Source organism: Schistocerca piceifrons, chromosome 7 (assembly GCF_021461385.2).
Source record: "Schistocerca piceifrons isolate TAMUIC-IGC-003096 chromosome 7, iqSchPice1.1, whole genome shotgun sequence".
NCBI lineage: Eukaryota > Metazoa > Arthropoda > Insecta > Orthoptera > Acrididae > Schistocerca > Schistocerca piceifrons.
The window spans coordinates 83585151-83605311 of record NC_060144.1 but is presented as its reverse complement, the minus strand read 5'-3'; positions in this window follow the sequence as shown (position 1 = coordinate 83605311).

Here is a 20161-nt window from a genome sequence, read left to right as displayed (position 1 = left end):
AGACACATTTTTGGTGGAAGCATAACACTTGTCATTATAGCGCCGGCTGGCTGCAGACAGTACTTGGCGTGACTACGTGGGAACTATGGGTCGTAAACTACGGGCCCAGCTCATTTGAATCACAACATAGTTGTGGAGATGAAGCAGCGATTAGTATCATTAATCAATTATTCAAAAACAGTCTTAATAGCATTTATTATTATTATACCACCAACCGGTTTCAACCCGACGTAGGGGTCATCTTCTGGGCGTTTACACCAGTGGTCGACTGCTGGTGGTGTCACTCCTGTCTACATAAAGGCATAAATGCGATTAAGACTGTTTTTGAATAATTCATTTGAATCACACTATAGTTCTGAGTGCTGTGAAGCCAGGGACAGTGCACAGGGTTGCTACCTCACAGTTCATTGCGAGAGGACAATGCCTTGGATTGACTGCAGCTGTTAAAAGGACGTAAATATTTGCTAGCAACACGAACTGGAGCGGCTCGGAAAACACGGATGCTTAGGACGCCCGTAAGCATACAGTGGGACACAGTCTTATGACCACGCAACAGTGCTGTCGCCACTGAGCACATTCGGTAAAACAACCGACATCAAGTGGTTCGCACCTGACGGCTCACGATGAGGTAACGTCAACGTATGTAAATTGTGCTCAACCTACTCACGAGGCGTGAAGATCACAAGAGCACGCACTCCAATTAGGTGCTGTGTCGGCGTCATCTGGACTGGGCTGAGGAAGCGATGGGTCAGATCGAGTTACGAAACAGTGCTAGCTGGGGCTGAAAGGATTTCAGGTCAACCCGAGGTAGATGCGTATGAATTCACGCGATACGCGGCTGCCGGCGGTTCCACGCGCCGTTGCAGTGGCGCCGTCGTGCCGACCAAAGCCGCTTTGAACAGAATTAAGTCTTTGCCTACAGTACGGGACGTCACTCAAGCTGATCTTTAAAACTGCACCAGCTTTTTACGATTTATTTTGTTTGATCGAAATTTGTGAAGCGTTTGATAAACGTTTTACAAAATGGTTCAAATGGCTCTGAGCACTATGGGACTTAACAAATGGTTCAAATGGCTCTGAGCACTATGGGACCTAACATCTATGGTCATCACTCCCCTAGAACTTAGAACTACTTAAACCTAACTAACCTAAGGACATCACACAACACCCAGTCATCACGAGGCAGAGAAAATCCCTGACCCCGCCGGGAATCAAACCCGGGAACTCGGGCGTGGGAAGCGAGAACGCTACCGCACGACCACGAGCTGCGGATGGGACTTAACATCTGAGGTCATCAGTCCCCTAGAACTTAGAACTACTTAAACCTAATTAACCTAAGGACATCACACACATCCATGCCCGAGGCAGGATTCGAACCTGCGCCCGTAGCAGTCGCGCGGTTCCGGACTGGAGCGCCTAGAACCGCTCGGCCACAGCGGCCGGCAAACGTTTTACAAGTGGAATTTCCAGTGTGGGGCCATACTTCATCTCAGGCGTTCTAAATGGACATTCGTGCACATACTTTCTGACGAACATTCTACCGGTTCTTCTAGAAGAGGTGCCACTAGATATTCGACAGTGTTTGTGGCTGCAAGACGACGGTTTTCCATCTCACTCGTCACGTGTTGCAACGCAAATACTGAATGGAAACTTTCCTCGACGTTGGTTGGCGGGAGGGGGTGGGGGGGGGGGGAAGGAGGGAGGAGCATTACGACATGCAGTCTATGATGAAGCCCCAAATACGCAAGACGATACATGTCGTCCAATGGTTAGTGCATGTGCTAACATATCATCCACTCACTTCATGGTCAAAAGTTTGAACATATGCTTAAATAAAGGGTAAAGCTATTTGTTTGGAAGGGAAAATTTGTTATGTGATTTGAGTCGTTACCAAATCATTGTAATTAAATTGGTGGTGGTGGTAAGTTCCTATGGGACCAAACTGCTAACGTCATCGGTCCTTAGGTTTATACACTACTTAACCTAACTTAGTCTAAGGACAACACACACACGTATGCCCGAGGGAGAACTCGAACCTCCGACAGGGGTAGCTGCCTGAACCATGGCAAGGCGTCCAAGACCACGCGGCTATTAAATTGTTTATTTCATTTACGCGTGTACGAAATTGCACTGCAATGTCAAATAAGTCGACAGCGTGTACTACCGGTAACACCGTCATTACGCACTTACGTTCAGCATCAAACGAAGTTTGGTTAACAAGAATATTTGTTTTGCGGTGTACAGGTGGTCACCAAAGAATTTCTAATAAAATGTTTAGTTTAATGAATGCATCCCATATGATGTAATTTAGAGCAGTGCAGGTAGAGACAGTTGTCTGACAGCTTGTATTTTACCTCTAAGAAGCACACAGCCACGTACATGAAAAGACATGTCAAATTTTCCTTCTGACACTTAGATATCTAATGTAGTAGTCGCTTTTGCAGCCTATAAGACCTCTTCAGTTTTAAAGAATGAACAGTTGAGGATTTCAGCTAACGTAAATCCGGGAGGATACATAAAAGTGAAATAGTTTGCTGGTAGTTGGGACCTCCAATGTTAAGCACGTGATGGGGCCCCTTAGGAACATGGCTGCCAAGGAGAGGAAGAAATCCAGTAGGCACTCCGTGTGCATACCGGGGGGAGTCATTCCGGATGTGGAAAGGCTGGTTCCGGATGCCATGAAGAGTACAGGGTGCAGCCAACTGCAGGTGGTGGCTGATGTGGGTACCAATGACGCACGTCGCTTTGGATCGGAGCAGATTCTGTCTGGTTTCGGGCGGCTAGCGGAAATGATAAAGACTGCCAGCCTTGCTTCCGAGATTAAGGTGTAGCTCACCATCTGCAGCATCGTCGATAGAGCCGACTGTGGTGCTTTCGTGCAGAGCCGAGTGGAGGGTCTGAATCAGAGGCTCAGGCGGTTTTGTGACCGTGCAGGCTGCAGATTCCTTGACTTGCGCCATCGCGTGGTGGGTTTCCGGGTTCCGCTTAATAGGTCAGGAGTCCACTACACACAGGAAGCGGCTACTCGGGTAGCGGGGGCTGTGTGGGAGGACTAGGCGGTTTTTTAGGTTAGAGGGCCTCAGGGAACCACAGAAAGGGAGTCCGTCTGAAAGGGGGCAGGTAAAACGCAGTAAGTTAGTTGTAGAAACGATCGGTATTGTAGTTGTAAGTTGTCGTAGCTGTGTTGGGAAAGAACTAGAGCTCCAAGCCCTAATAGAAAGCACTGAAGCTCAAATAGTTACAGGTACAGAAAGCTGCCTAAAGCCGGAAATAAGATCAGCAGAACTTTTTTCTAACGTTCTAATAGTGTTCAGAAAGGATAGATCAAATACAGTTGGTGGTGGAGTACTTATAGCTGTCAGAAATAGTTTACCCTATGGTGAAATTGAAGTAGATAGTTCCTACGAAATAGAATGTGTAGAGGTTATACTTGGCTATCGGACTAAACTATTAACTGGGTCGTTTTACCGACCCCCGACTCAGAAGATATAGTTGCTGAACAGTTCAAAGAAAACTTGAGTCTCAGATCAAATAGGTACCCCAGTCATACAACTATAGTCGGTGGTGACTTTAATCTACCTTCGATATGCTGGAAAAATTATACGTTTAAATTCGGCGGCAGACATAAGACGTCATCCGAAATTGTACTGAATGTTTTGGCAGAAAATTATTTTGAACAGTTAGTTCATAAGCCCACTGGAAGCGTAAATTGTTGCGAAAGCATACTTCACCTCTTAACAACAAATAATCCTGGACAAATAGTGAGTATCGTGACGAATACAGGGATTAGCGACCACAAGGCAGTAGCTGCTAGGCTGAATACCGTAACTCCTACAACCATGAAAAATAAACGCAAAGTATATATATTTTAAAAAACTGATAAAAATGCTCTTAACGCATTTTTAAGAGTCAGTCTGCACTCCTTCCGATCTGATCATGTAAGTGTAGAAAAGTTGTGGAATTATTTCAGAGAGTTGGTATCGACAGCAAAGGGTTCAAATGGCTCTGAGCACAATGTGACTCAACTTCAGAGGTCATCAGTCACCTAGAACTTAGAACTACTTAAACCTAACTAACCTAAGGACATCACACACATCCATGTCCGAGGCAGGATTCGAACCTACGACCGTAGCGGTCTCGCGGTTCCAGAGTGTAGCGCCTAGAACCGTACGGCCACTTCGGCCGGCTTATCGACAGCAATTGAGAGATATATACTACATAAATTAAAAAGTGATGGTATTGATCTCCATGGTACACAAAACGGGTCAGATCGCTGTTGCTGAAGCAGCGAAAAAAGCATGCCAAATTTAAAAGAACGCAAATCCCCGAGACTGGTAAAGTTTTACGGAAGTTCAAAATAAAGTGCGTACTTCAATGCGAGATGCTTTTAATAATTTCCACAACAAAACTGTCTCGATATCTGGCAGAAATCCCAGAGAGATTCTGGTCATACATAAAGAACATCTGTGGCAAGACGCAGTAAATACCTTCACTACGCGATAACAACGGTGAAGTCACTGATGACAGTGCCACTAAAGCAGAGTTATTAAAAACGATTTTCCGAAACTCCTTCACCACGGAAGACGAAGTAAATATTCCTGAATTCCAATCAAGAACAACTGCCAAGATGAGAAACATAAATATCTTCGATGTAGCAAAGCAGCTTAAATCACTTAATAAAAGCAAGGCTCCCGGTCCAGATTGTATACCAGTCAGGTTCCTCTCAGAGTATGCTGATACAATAGCTCCATATCAAGCAATTATATACAACCGCTCGCTCACAGAAAGATCCGTAGCTAAAGGCAGGAAAATTTCTCAAGTCACACCAATACCCAAAAAGGGAAGTAGGAGTAATGCGTTTAATGACAGGTCCATATGACTAACTTCGATTTGCAGTAGGGTTTTGGAACATATACTGTATTCGAAAATTATGAAGTACCTCGAAGAAAACGATTTATTGACACGTAGGAAGCACGGATTCAGAAAATATCGTTCTTGCGAAACACAACTATCTCTTTACACTCGTGAAGTAATGAGTGCCATCTAAAGGGAATGTCAAATTGATTCCATATTTTTAGATTTTCAGAAGGTTTTCGACACCGTTCCTCACAAGCGTCTTCTAAACAAACTGTGTGTCTATGGCATATTGCTTCAGTTGTGCGACTGTATTCGTGATTTCCTGTCAGAAGTGCACAGTTCGTAGTAACAGACGGAAAGTCTTCAAGTAAAACAGAAATAATATCCAGCGTTCCCCAAGGAAGCGTTATAGGCCCTCTATTGTTTGTGATCTATATTAACGACATAGGAGACAATGTTAGTAGCCGTCTTAGATTGTTTGCAGATGATGCTGTCATTTACTGTCTTGTAAAGTCATCAGATGATCAAAACGACTTGCGAAATGATTGAGATAAGATATTTGTATGGTGCGAAAAGTGGCAATTGGCCCTGAATAAAGAAAAGTGTGAAGTTATTCACATGAGTACTAAAAGAAATCAGCTAAATTTTGATTACGTGATAAGTCACACAAATCTGAAGGCTGTAAATTCAAGTCAATACTTAGGGATTAGAATTACAAATAAGCTAAATTGGAACGAGATAATATTGTGGGTAGAGCAAACCGAAGACTGCTATTCATTAACAGAACACATAGAAGGTGCAACAGGTCTACTAAAGAGACTGCTTACACCACGCTTGTCCGCCCTATTCTGGAGTATTGCTGTGCGGTGTGGGATCCACATCAGATGGGACTGACGGATGACATCGAAAAATTACAAAGAAGGGCAGCTCGTTTTGTATTATCGCGAAACAGGGGAGATAGTGTCACAGACATGATACGTGAATTGGAGTGGCAATCATTAAAACAAAGGCGTTTTTCGTTGCGACGGTATCTTCTCATGAAATTTCAATCACCAGTTTTCTCCTCCGATTTCGAAAACATTCTGTTGGCACCCACCTACATAGGGAGGAATGATCATCACGATAAAATAAGAGAAATCAGGGCTCGCACAGAAAAATTTAAGTACTCGTTTTTCCTGCATGCCGTCAGAGAGTGGAACGGTAGAGAGGCAGCTTGGAGATGGTTCATTAAACCCTCTGCCAGGCACTTAATTGTGAATAGCAGAGTAATCACGTAAATGTCGATGTAAACAAAGATGTAGAAGCCCTCTGTGACACGCTATGTTGTAGCCTATGTCGTATTTCCATTTAAAACATTCGTTGATGAACCTGCGTCTGGGTCGTAAGTTGGTTCAAGGGGAAACAGCGCTTTATTCTCGTAGCGCAGGCCTCCTTTACGGCACACAACTACGCAGCCTGGTGCGAGACGCCTGATTGGCAACGTTTGCACACCAAACGCCGTTTCCGGCCACCTTGCTCTCACGATAGGAAATTTCTCGATTTTTCTTTACGATGGATTTTAACGTCGACATTAACGAACGCTATGTAACTGTAATTGTCTTCTCAAGAGCTACCGAATGCAGTTATATAAAGTGTACGGTTCCATTTAAAAAAAACGTACTTACTCCAGTATCTCAGTTTATACTAGGGCTAAAAACATTAACCAAAGGAAAACAAAAGAGTCCCTCGATGCTCTAATATTTGCCGATAACCGCGTTTCGGTAAATGTAACCCCTCAGGAAGTGAAAACGGTGTTACCTCTTACGTGACTCACCATATACAGGGTGTTACAAAAAGGTACGGCCAAGCTTTCAGGAAACATTCTTCACACACAAAGAAAGAAAATATATTATGTGGACATGTGTCCGGAAACGCTTACTTTCCATGTTAGAGCTCATTTTATTACTTCTCTTCAAATCACATTAATCATGGAATGGAAATACACAGCAACAGAATGTACCAGCGTGACTTCAAACACTTTGTTACAGGAAATGTTCAAAATGTCCTCCGTTAGCGAGGATACATGCATCCACCCTCCGTCGCATGGAATCCCTGATGCGCTGATGCAGCCCTGGAGAATGGCATATTGTATCACAGCCGTCCACAATACGAGCACGAAGAGTCTCTACATTTGGTACCGGGGTTGCGTAGACAAGAGCTTTCAAATGCCCCCATAAATGAAAGTCAAGAGGGTTGAGGTCAGGAGAGCGTGGAGGCCATGGAATTGGTCCGCCTCTACCAATCCATCGGTCACCGAATCTGTTGTTGAGAAGCGTACGAACACTTCGACTGAAATGTGCAGGAGCTCCATCGTGCATGAACCACATGTTGTGTCGTACTTGTAAAGACACATGTTCTAGTAGCACAGGTAGAGTATCCCGTATGAAATGATGGTGGTGAATCGAGGAAGTACAGTACATACTGACGAAATTAAAATGAGCTCTAACATGGAAATTAAGCGTTTCCGGACACATGTCCAAATAACATATTTTCTTTATTTGTGTGTGAGGAATGTTTCCTGAAAGTTTGGTCGTACCTTTTTGTAACACCCGGTATACAGGGTGAAGAAAAATTCGCGCACTCGAACTTCGCAGCGCGATTCCTCACATACCGGCAATACAAAAATGTCTCTCCCAAATTTCGTCCTGCGAGTATTTCACGCAATAAATGGACGTTAAAGACTGGCAGTCGGGAAACACCTTAATCACATGTACAGTAACTATCTCTGTCAGCAGATAGCTCACTGCTGTGCAATTTGTACAGTAGGTAGCGTTTTGGGTTAGCATGCAGGAGGTCGAGGGTTCGATTCCTGGGTCGAGGATTATTTGTTTTTATTTGCCAAATATGGTCAGCGTGGTACGGTATTTGACGTCTTAATCGTCATACAGCGACTACAGTGGGTCTGCTCCAAAACATTTGCAGTTACGTACTATGGACACAGCTTTTAAAAAAGCCTTTTGCACGCCGTGGACGCGAATTGTTCCGCACCACTGCTCCTTCTAGATTCCAAACTTGTTTTATGTATGCCCTCGCCCAATGGTCCTGTCGATTGTAAGACGTCATGGTCTCCTGACCTTCATTGCTTACATATTCCGCCCTCACAATCATATTCCGCACATCAAGACGCTTCATTCTAACCCAAACTCGATAAGATAAAGTCAGTGTTGTATGAATTCATGTAAGCGATATGCAATTAACAAGTAAGCACACCGTGGTTGAAACAGTCGAGGCTGGCGTACACACATACATTCCAGACACGACGGTCACAGAAGCTTTTAGTTCGGGAGAGAAACCGCACAACGGGACGCCCGTCCCTTCAGAGGACGACCCAGCCTATGTCGGCTGGTGACCGCCCATGTAGCGGACAGCGTGGGCCCAAGTGAAAAGGGGGAACAACCCTGTGTTCGGCTTAAAAGCAAATTCCGCTACATTGTGTGGGAGCGGCCAGCCTACGCATTCTTACACATAGCACATAGTTTCAGAGATTTTCACAGGGAGACAGCAAACGCCAATGCTACAGGTTTCCGGATTGGTCGCCTTAAACGAAACGTCATTCTCCCGTTTTAGAAGAGCAATGCTGATTGGCTGACGATATTTCTGACGCCTTGAGCTGAAGGAATAATGGAGGAGACCGAAAGATATACCCCTTCACGTCTGGCATGGAGAGGCGCCGTTCCGTTGTCGCTCTTGGAGCGAGGAACAAGTCTCTCCCCAGTACTTCACTGGGACAGCACCTCTGTCGAGAGCGAATCGAAGTGCGACTCTATATTGAGTCCTTGCGATTAAGTGTTGTTCACTGTGTTGGCCGACACACTTATTGTGCGGTGTGAATGGACAGAGGTATAGTTAAACGCCTGCGAGCGAATTTTGAGTGGCATCGCGGTGGACTGGTTATCTGACCGGTGCACCACGCCAGTAGTTAGACTAGGGGCGAATAGGAATCCTTGACTTCATCAAGGCATAGGGAGAGTTTGATTGGCGAAGGTCAATCCAGATAGAATGAGAGTTATCTTATTTGTCAGCAGCGAGTGGCGCAGACAGCAGTCATATCGGAGCTTACGGTATTGTGCGCTACAGCTATTGCGAGCCCCATATCTCCTCCACAACAGTACACTTCACTGCATTTCACACGCGACAGCCTCGACCGTACCTAGCAACATTCTAAAGGATAATTTTTCAAGTTGAGTAGGCGCGCCTCTCAGCCGTTCTGCCAGGTCAACAACCATCTTAAACTTTGTATAGAAATTTCATTAGCGAATCCTATCCTTGAGAGGTAACTTCACATTCCTAAAAGAACCAGGATATAACTTGTTCAATTCATAACTAAAAGTGCCATTGTGATTTCTCAGAATTTTTGCAAAATAAATAATAACTTTCGTTAGTTTCATGTTTTTCTTACACTAACTAGCACTACTCCAGTACCCAAGTATCCCACTAGTTACGTAAGAAATTTTGTGAATTTTTGTGTCATTTCCTTACAGCGGACGACTCCAGAAAATATTAATTGCTGAAAGTTTTTCAGGCATTTCTCTTTAGAACGTTAGGAGCGTCTGTCTGACTTCTGTAGTAGTGTGGGGGTGGAAATTGCATCTTGCAGGAGCCACGGGGTAAAGGGTACATCTCAGATTAATCCGTTGCGCAGAATAACAGATCAACCCCACACCTCAGACGATTAATACCAATTATTATTCTTGCCACGTTCGGGACCATGACATTTCGTTACGGCCTTACGTCACCAGTAGGGGTGGTAACGTGCTTTGCAAATAATTCCGATGGACCACTGGAGGAGGGTACCCAGAGAACAGGTCTGGAATCTAGTAGAAGCAGTGGCGCGAAACAATTCCCTTCCACGACTTACAAATTAGTAAATAAACTGCTCATTCAAGCAGGACCTGCCCCTCACACTACGCAAAACGTTCAACCTGCACAGTACACATCATTGCGTTTGTTACAGTAATTTTATTTCAGTGGCGATCCAAACTGCCTTTGTGCGCTTTTTGCATGCGCTGTCACGCACAGTAAATGCCGCCAATTAACGTGGCGTCCAATGAGCAACCACTAATTACGCAGCGCGGTATTTTTATACAAAGTTTGCAACACAGAAGCTCGCAAAACTGCTGTTTCACTCAGTTACCTGAAAGCCTTAGCCATGTTTAATACCGCTACCGGACTTCAATCAGTCAAACTGCAGAATCGCAATAATATAAAATGCACGCTTCCGCAAATTAAATTTGAAAATTCTGAGAAATAAGCACTAAATCAAGGCTCGAAACAATCTGCAACTCAGAAATGTTCAGTAAATTTACAATTCACATTTCCTAATTATCATTATTTTGACAACTAATTATCATCATTTTCATTCTACAATAGGCAAATTACAATGGGGATCTGCAATGCATATTACAGCAACCAATGTTGCCATATGGGCAGTGAAAACAAAGTGAACTGTAATTATATTTTCATATTCTCATTTATGTCAGAACATTCACGCCCACTCACACAAGAAATTGGATAATAATCTCAATTATGTAGAACAATGAGTCTCGACGATGGTTAAATTAAACATATGAATGATAAGGTAGATGAATCTGCCTCTGTCCTGTGGAACAGTCACTTATTTGCTTAGCCATAAGGAAAAAATAAAACGCCAAACGACTTGTGAGTTATGAAAGCAGCGCCCGTACGTTTTTCATTTGAAATAGGTGTTAAAACTTCGACTGCGAGGAGAGCAGCTAATTTACACCTAAGACAGTTGGCTGCACTGTATAGAAGTCACCTACCAGTAGCTACCAGAGACCACTCCAGTCGCCCGTCCTGACCGAACTTTTGTCTTTGCACACCCTTCACTCCTTCCTCCTGGACGTAGAGAATCGATACACAACTACCAGATAATAGCAAGTTTATTGAGGTTTTTCGCACATGATACTATTGTACGCAAAGAAGACACAACGCTAAAAAATTGTAACGAAATGCACGAAGGTTTCCACAGAGTCGGGGCTTGGTGCAGGGATTGGCAGTGGACCCTCGACATAAACAGGTGTTTGTACTGTACATGGATAGGCGGGAGACTCACTATTGTATGATCACCCGATTGCAGAACGATCACTAGAAGCAGTCACATACGTTAAATATCTGTGAGCATGCGTTCGGAGCGACTTATAGTGGAACAACAACATAAAAGTAATTGCGGGTGAGGTGGATACCAGAATGAGATTCGTGGGACAATCCTCAGGAAGTTTAGTCCACCTCCAGAGGATGTAGCGTACAAGAGCCTCGTTTTACCAGTACTTGAATACTGCTTGTCAGTCTGGAATCCGTACCAGGTATAATTGATTGAGGAAGTGCAACAGTCCCTAAGAAAAGCAGCGCGTTTCGTCACAGACTGGTATGGTAGGCGCTAAAGCACCACAGAGGTACTCAGCCAACTCCACTGGCGGAAGCTGCAAGAGATGCGTTCTACATCATGGCGTGGTTTTCTGTCAAAATTCCGGGAGCGGTCGTTCCGAGAAAAGGCAACTAACACACTGCTTTCTCCTCTGTATACCTTACGAAAACGCTATGAAGGTAACCTTAGAGAGCTTATAGCTCACACGGAGGCTTCCCAACAATCGTTCTTCGCCGGCTGTTGTGGCCGAGCGGTTCTAGGCGCTTCAGTCTGCAACTTCGCGACCGCTACGGTCGCAGGTTCGAATCCTGCCTCGGGCATGGTTGGGTGTGACGTCCTTAGGTTAGTTAGGTTGGGTTGGGTTGTTTGGGGGAGGAGACCAGACAGCGAGGTCATCGGTCCCATCGGATTAGGGAAGGATGGGGAAGGACGTCGGCCGTGCCCTTTCAAAGGAACCATCCAGGCATTTGCCTGAAGCGTTTTAGGAAAATCACGGAAAACCTAAATCAGGATGACCGGACGCGGGATTGAACCGTCGTCCTCCCGAATGCGAGCCCAGTGTGCTAACCACTGCGCGTTAGTTAGGTTTAAGTAGTTCTAAGTCTCGGGGACTGATGACCTCAGATGTTAAGTCCCATAGTGCTCAGAGCCATTTGAACCAATCGTTCCTCTAGCGGACCGTTAGCGACTGGAACTGGAATGAGGGAAGTGATTGTTGTACAAAAAGTACCCTCCTCCTCGCACCACGAGGTGACTTGCAGGGTATAGATGTGGATTTGCATGTGTGAGAGCGTAAGACTAAGGGTCAGTAGTACCAACATCGATTAAAAGTTAACCGCAGTTATGTCGGCATTTAACTCTGGTCAACAGAAAATTCGACTGCACCAACATCGCTTAAAGTTAAATGAGAGAATCAATCAAGGTTAAAGTTGGCTGAGGTTGGAGGCTGGTTCATGTTTAATTGATCATGATTAAAATAAAGTACACACGTACTGTGTTCGGATGGCGACGCAATTTGATGTTTCAGATGGCATAGAAGATGAAGAGACGTCAGCACGACCATATTGGTGTACTTCTGGGAAGGGGAGATCCTTTAGAAGATTAGGAGTAAAGGAAATTTGAACGGAGATTTCGTCTTTCAAAAGAATCAGGTGTGCTCGTCAATATGTCAAATCAATGAAAGGATGGAATTTCCTACTTACCAGATTAATCCTGTCTTGCTCATGAACAGACTTCTAATGACATTAAGGGCATATGCGAATGGTTCATGCCTCTGATGGAGTCGGACGTGTTTTTATGTTTGGCAATAACAACGTAAATTTCTGTTTCACGGAAGTGGAGATGGTGAAGTCAGTGTGATACAGAAGAATGTGACATAATAAAAAACAGGTGCAATCGGAAATCATGCAACAGGCTTACTTAAAATCTGCCTACTTATCTAGAATCCACAAAGTTAAAAAAAATTTCAGTCTCTTCAATCTACCCCTACACGTGACGAACTGCAGCCAACAACGAGAAAATGAATAAAAAAATTATTTGTACATCTTACGCTTCTCGATGCTTTTGAAACAAATCAGTTTTTATGAAGGGACTGAAAATTTACTGGTAATGTGTGGCAGGGTAAGTTTTTGTCGACAGTGGTAATGTACATTGTACAACAGCGCAAAGAATTATCAATGATGTGTTGAAGATTATATCAGCAATGTCTCCGCAATACATAAAGTTTCCTGTTTGAACTGAATTACACTCCATGATGGATGGTTTTGAAGGTGTACTGGATGGATTTCCTGGAGTCACTGGTGCATAGGATTGTACTCACATCAGGATTCAATCTCCTGGGGGATATAATGCGGAACTTTTCTGTAACAGAAAATCGTATTTTTCATTTAACTGCTAAACCATCAGCGATCACAGTTTAATATTATAGAACCTTGTTGCTCGGTGTACTGGTGTGGAGTTAAACTGTGTTGCTATATTTGACCATACTTCTAGTTGCTCCCCAACACTACAGCCATCCCCCCCTTTTTTTGCATTCTAAAAATTACACCTGATTAGTTCTAAACTTTGTAGTTCTGATACAAATAAATTTTCCTCACGACATTTGAGTCTCGTCTGGTTATAATGGAAGCTGAAGAAATGAATTTAAATTTGTGCTGTGGTTGGGACTTGAACCCAGGTCTCCTTGTTTACTGGGCAGGTATGCTAAACATTACACCACATCTAAGAAGAGGTAAATAAGCTGGCGGTGTGAGCTAAAGTTGTGTCAATGGGGCACTGGACCAAGGTAGTCCATGCAGGAAAATTGAAAATTTGTGGTAAGGTCTTATGGGACCACACTGCTGAGGTCATCGGTCCCTTCCATGCAAGCCTGTTAGCTATAATGCTGTGGTGGTGTAACAGCTAGTATACCTGCCCAGTAAATAAGCAGACTCAGGTCCAAGTCCCACCCATGGCACGAATTTTAATTCATTTCTTCAGCTTCCATCATTATTGTGGATATCAGTTTCAAATTTTGAAAAATTCGGTGCCCTTTTCTCTCCCTCCACAGAGCAGCAAGGATACCCATGTTAGAATAAGAAATTGAAAAGTGTGGTTAAGTACCAAGGACCTCAGAGTTAAGTACCAGACACTGCCATTATCCATATCTATGCTTTGTCTAACGGGCACTTTCCTTTGTAACACTGGGATTCAAATTCCTGATTACGCGTTTTGCTAACTGGCATTTAATGTTGCTGCAACACAGAGACAATTTAATCATAATTAAGCTTTAACAGTGATCACCTGACCCTCGGTTGCCTTGCTTTTTCATCGACGTTCATGCAGTCGGCCCTACGGCTCATTTCAGTAGGGCATCTGGATCGCAACTAGTATGGGACATCTCTATGGCATTAGCTCAATTGCAGGTTGGCTATTTTGCACACTTACAGTGGCAACAAAAATTTTATTTTCGCGATTCCATATAATTACTGATAGAATTTAAAAATTTTTGCCTCCCACACTTCCCTCCTGCACCAAATTGACATTTCCTTGATGCCTCACGTATGTCTAAACAACTGATCCCTGCTTTTAGTCAAGTTCTGTAATAAATTTCTTTTCTCGTCAGTTCAATTCAGTATCTGGTCTTCAGACGTCCCATAAACAAGTGGAATTACTCGTTGATGAATAGATGTCGCAAATCTGCCAAATTGGAGAGATGTTGGTTGCTACGTTTCATTCGCTGCTACAAATAGTCGCAGACTTTTTGTATGGGGTTTGAGATCGGTTGGTTTACCCGGCAAGACGAGGGGTGGTAGAGCGCCTCATCTCTGGTGCAAGTTTGTGAACACAGCATACCCGTAGTGAAAATGTAGGAGGATGGGCAGCTTCGTGTCATAGAGGAAACTTTACTCTCGTGCCTGCTTCCTCAGCGAATGAGTACGGTTTATTAGTTGTCTTGTGTGTTTCGAGATGGGCGTGTTGCTACTACAAAAATTTGGTGAGACGGCAAATTTCCGTCTAGCATGCGCCTTTAATCTACGCTGCTAGAATTTCCTCAGACTTTAAAAGTATGTAAAATCACGCTCTTTTCTCGTGTCGCTTCTTTCATTCGAACTGCTGTGGCGAACTAGAAGTCATTCGATTTCACCAGCGTACGTGGTAGCCACTATCCGATTCTAGTTCAAACACCTGTGCACTCAAGCGACTTATAATCGCTTTTTCTCACTCGTCAAATCACAATCTGTGACTTCATATTATTCTTTTGAGTTTTCTTTCTATTACGATATAAAGATTAAACGTAGAAAATCGTGGATCTGATGCAATGTAATCACCCCTGAGGGGTAACTGGTTTCATGAAAAAGTACCCACACACTACCCAGCAGCAACGACACACATTTACGCAACCCTCTCGCTGTTTTCTTCCTAAGCGTAAGATTTCCACAGCGCGACAGGTGAACCTACGTGTCTTGAGTACTACGAGACATGCGCTGGCAGCAACTATGTCACTGGATCTCACTTTCTCCCCCACGCCAAGTCATAGGTTAACAGGTTTTTCAGACACTACACGACACAAATGGCAAGCACATTGGTCCTGCAAAGGTCGAGTCTGTAGATGCGGCTCAATACACGACGAAAATTCATTGTTCCGTCTTGGTAATCAGTATTCAAACCTTAAGTATTCTGAATCATGTCAGATTAACTCCATTAGTTTCGCTTGCGAGGGTTCTACCGTCTCCGAAGTACGATTGTTTTAGTCACATTGCGTTATCCGCGGCCTTATCCAGTACAAAAGTGTTTTAAATTTCTGCGCTAAACCTGGTTCATAATTATTCATGAACATCCTAGTTTAAATAAGACAGGAGCGGTAGGTTTACAACCACTCTGAAGGAAATGCAAGAAATTTCTTGACATGATTCGACGAAGTGTTTGACATATGTTTAGATTTTTAACTCGCACACATGCGCTTATCATGTGTGTCACTATTTCCTCAAACATCTCACCTCTTTTCGAGTCATCAGCCTTCTGACTGGCCTGATGCGGCCCGCCACAAATTCTTGTCCTCTGCCAACCTCGGCCGCAGCTCGTGGTCGTGCGGTAGCGTTCTCGCTTCCCACGCCCTGGTTCCCGGGTTCGATTCCCGGCGGGGTCAGGGATTTTCTCTGCCTCGTGATGACTGGGTGTTGTGTGATGTCCTTAGGTTAGTTAGGTTTAAGTAGTTCTAAGTTCTAGGGGACTGATGACCATACATGTTAAGTCCCATAGTGCTCAGAGCCATTTGAACCATTTCTTCCAACCTCTTATCTCGAAGTAGCACTTGTAACCTATATCCTCAACTATTTGTTGCATGTGTTCCAATCTCCGTGCGGCTGGTCCCGGCAGAGGTTCGAGTCCTCCCTCGGGCATGGGTGTGTGTGTTTGTCCTTAGGATAATTTAGGTTAAGTAGTGTGTAAGCTTAGGGACTGATGACCTTAGCAGTTAAGTCCCTTAAGATTTCACACACATTTGAACATTTTTTTGTATTCCAATCTCTGTCTTCCTCTACAGTTTTTGCCCTCTACAGCTCCCTCTAGTACCACGGAAGTCATTCCCTGATGTCTCAACAGATGTCATATCATCCCGTCCCTTCTTCGTCTCCGATTCTGCGCAGAATCTCCTCACTCCTTATCTCATCAGCCCATCTAATTTTCAACAGTCGTCTGTCGCACCACATCTCAAATGCTTCGATTCTCTTCTGTTCCCACAGTCCATGTTTCACTACTATAAAAAGCTGTGCTACAAACGTACATTCTCAGAAATTTCTTCCTCAAATTAAGGCCTATGTTTGATACTAGTAGACTTCAATAGAAGTCTGGCCAATAGGCCAGGAATGACCTTTTCGCCAGCGCTAGTCTGCTTTTGATGTCCTCCTTGCTCCGTCCGTCAATGGTTATTTTGCTGCCTAGGTAGTAGAATTTCTTAACTTCATCGACTTTGTGACCATCATGTTTAGTTTCTCGCAGTTCTCATTTCTGCTAATTCTCATTACTTTCGTCTTTCTTCGATTTACTTTCATTCCATATTATGTACTCCTTCGGCTGTTCATTCCATTCAACAATGTCATTAGCAAATCGTATCATTCATATCCTCTTGATATAGTCATAAAAATTATCGTTTAGGCAATAACTGTAGAATTCTGCACGTATTAAAATTCTGACCTTTTGTCATATATTGTTTCCCATTATCTTTCAGGTAAAAACATTATAAAATGGCTCTGACCACTATGCGACTTAACTTCTTAGGTCATCAGTCGCCTAGAACTTAGAACTAATTAAACCTAACTAACCTAAGGACATCACACACATCCATGCCCGAGGCAGGATTCGAACCTGCGACCGTAGCGGTCGCTCGGCTCCAGACTGTAGCGCCTAGAACCGCACGGCCACTCCGGCCGGCCAAAAACATTATAACGTACACATTATTTACGTAGCCTTTTCGCGCATCTGTAAAGAGTTTCACACAACATATAGCCATATTTTATTTTCATTACACTACTGCACAGAAATTTCCAGCAGTGGAATTTTGCAACATTCATAAGTAGTTTAAATAGTTGCCACCGTTGTAAAATATATGTAAAGGAACAAAATCCTCGTAGTCACTGTGGTACGAAAACCAATAGTACATACATGACTTAATTATTTTCTGTTTGCTTGATTCTGTTATTAAACTCTTTGGTTTCAAATACTTTGGTGAAATATCGTAACTTCTTTGTTCCATAACCACAACATTGTGTGACTAATGTAGAATGAAAAGTGTATGCGAATTTCAGCCGCGAAATGCAGCACACTAGCTGATCTTCTTGCACTGTAAGTACCTTCGTCTGGTACGTCACTTAATTATCAATAGTGCAAGTCACAGCCTAACCTCTGGGCCGCTTCACCTGCTGCAGCACGAAATCTGCGATGATTATCACTGTCAACAACCATGTAGCAGACGCCTTTCAAGTTCCATCTGAAGATCACGGTTAATCGTCGAGACGAGTAGTGCGTGAAATAAAACTTCGTGTCTCACGCAGAAATCTACATTTACATCTACATGATTATCCTGTAGTTCACATTTAAGTGCTAGCCAGAGATTTCAAAGAACCTTTTTGAGACTATTTGTCGACTGTTCCATCCGCGAATGACACAAGCAAAAATCGAACAGCTGCATATTGCCGTGTGAACTCTGGTTTCTCTTATTTTATTACGAATGCAGGTGGTAGCCGTTATGCTTTAGCATCCGATAGAGTAAGTTAAAACTAAATTTAACTCCGCCCGAAAAGCCCATGAAGGAACAACGGCATCGACCGACCGCCGTGTCAACCTTATCCCACAGGCGTCACTGGATGTGGATAATGAGGGGCATGTGGTCAGCACACCACTCTCCCGGCTGCATGTCAGTTAACGAGACCGGAGCCGCTACTTCTCAATCAAGTAGCTCCTCATTTGCCTCACAAGGGCAGAGTGCACCCCACTTGCCAACAGCGCTCGGCAGACCGGACGGTCACCCATCCAAGTGGTAGCCTAGCCCGATAGCTCTGAACTTCGGTGATGTGCCGGGAACCTGTGTTACCACTGCCGCAAGGCCGTTGCCAATAGAGAAAGTTGGTGACTGAAATTTCGTGTGAAGACCTCGCAAAATAAATAAATAAATAAAACTTTGCTTTTATCATTTCCAGTCCAATTCCTTGAACTTTTTCGATGTTCTCCGTCAGTCCTACGTGGTTAGGATCCCAGTTTACAGTCGCTAACATATTCCAGGTGTTTAAAAAAATCTCCTGACATAATCCTACGGGAAAAAATGGGAATGAGCGTTTGGCGTCATTGGCCGGGAGGCCCCTTGCGGGGCAGGTCCGGCCGCCTCGGTGCAGGTCTTATTACATTCGACGCCACATTGGACGACCTGCGCGCCGGGTAGGGATGAAATGATGATGAAGACAGCACACCACCCAGTCCCTGAGCGGAGAAAATATCCGACCCAGCCGGGAATCGAACCCGGACCCGGAGGACGGCAATCCGTCAAACTGACCACTTTTTTTTCTCATTTTGTTCGATATTGTTCGTTAGTTTTGGTCTGGGCGGACGTCACAAGACATCCGTTCTAGTTGATCGTTGATTCTTTGATTCAGTTTTTTTTATTACAGACAGGACGCAACTCTCTTACCGAACACGCTGAGCTACCGTGCCAGCAACCACTCAGCTATCGGGGCAGACTCTCCTAAGGCAGATAGTGTTCGCCAAAACTAGAAGAAACTTTCCCATAATGAGAGTGAATTTTCCACTCTACATCGGAGCGTGAGCCGATATGAAACTTCCTGGCACATTGTAACTGTGTGCTGGACCGGCATTCGAACCAGGGACGTTTGCCTTTCGCGGGCAAGTGCACTGCCGACTGAGCTACCTGAGCACGACTCACGAATCCTCCTCACAGCTTTACTTCCGCCAGTGCCTCATGTCCAACCTACCAACCTTCACAGAAGCTTTCCTGCGAAACTTGGAGGACTAAAACTCCTGCAAGAACGGCTATTGCGGAGAAATCGATTTGCCACAGCTTGGGGGATGTTTCCAGAAGGAGTTTTTCACTCTGCAGAGGATATATGTGATAATACGAATTTCCGGAAACCAATACGATTTTAACATATGGGCCGGTGAAGATCCTCCACTCGCAGCCTGCATTTCATTTACAGATTAGGCAGCAATTCACAAAAGATGGCGTAGGCAAGTGTCGGGAGATGTACGTAAATCCTCCAGCAATCGCGGAGACGCGTCAAGAAGGCTTTACATTCAATCTGTGGGCAGGAACTATCGGTGACAGACTCATATTGCCATACACATCACCAAACTGATTACCAGTTGCAGAGTATCACCTATTTCTGCGCGATTAATTACCAGTACTACAGCAGAATTCTTCCCTTGCAGGAAGACAACGACTTTAGCTTACGTACAACAGTGCGACAGTACCTCACCGCGGCGTTTCATGTGCAATGGGATTGTCTAGAGGGTCGGGTAGCAGGGCCTCATCGTTGAATTTCTGCTAATGGGGATATTGAAAAGCACTGGCGTATCGCAACCCATCGACAGTGTGCAGACGTTACAGGGACGCGTGACGAAGTCCAAATGGAGCCAGGTTTATTTGAAAGAGTGCGTGATTCGTTGCACAGAAGAGCTGAAGGATGTGTCTGGAGGCGTGGTAACAATGTACAGCACTGCCTATAGTGTCTACTTCTAAGCAAGAAACAGACGGTAATGAGAGGACAGATTCGCCTATATCTCAACAGGTATTGGTTTCTGGACATATCATTACAGGACCTTTTTTTTTCTAGTTGTGACCATTACTACCTCCTCTAAATGTGCGATACTTTTTTAAACGACTTGTATATAGAA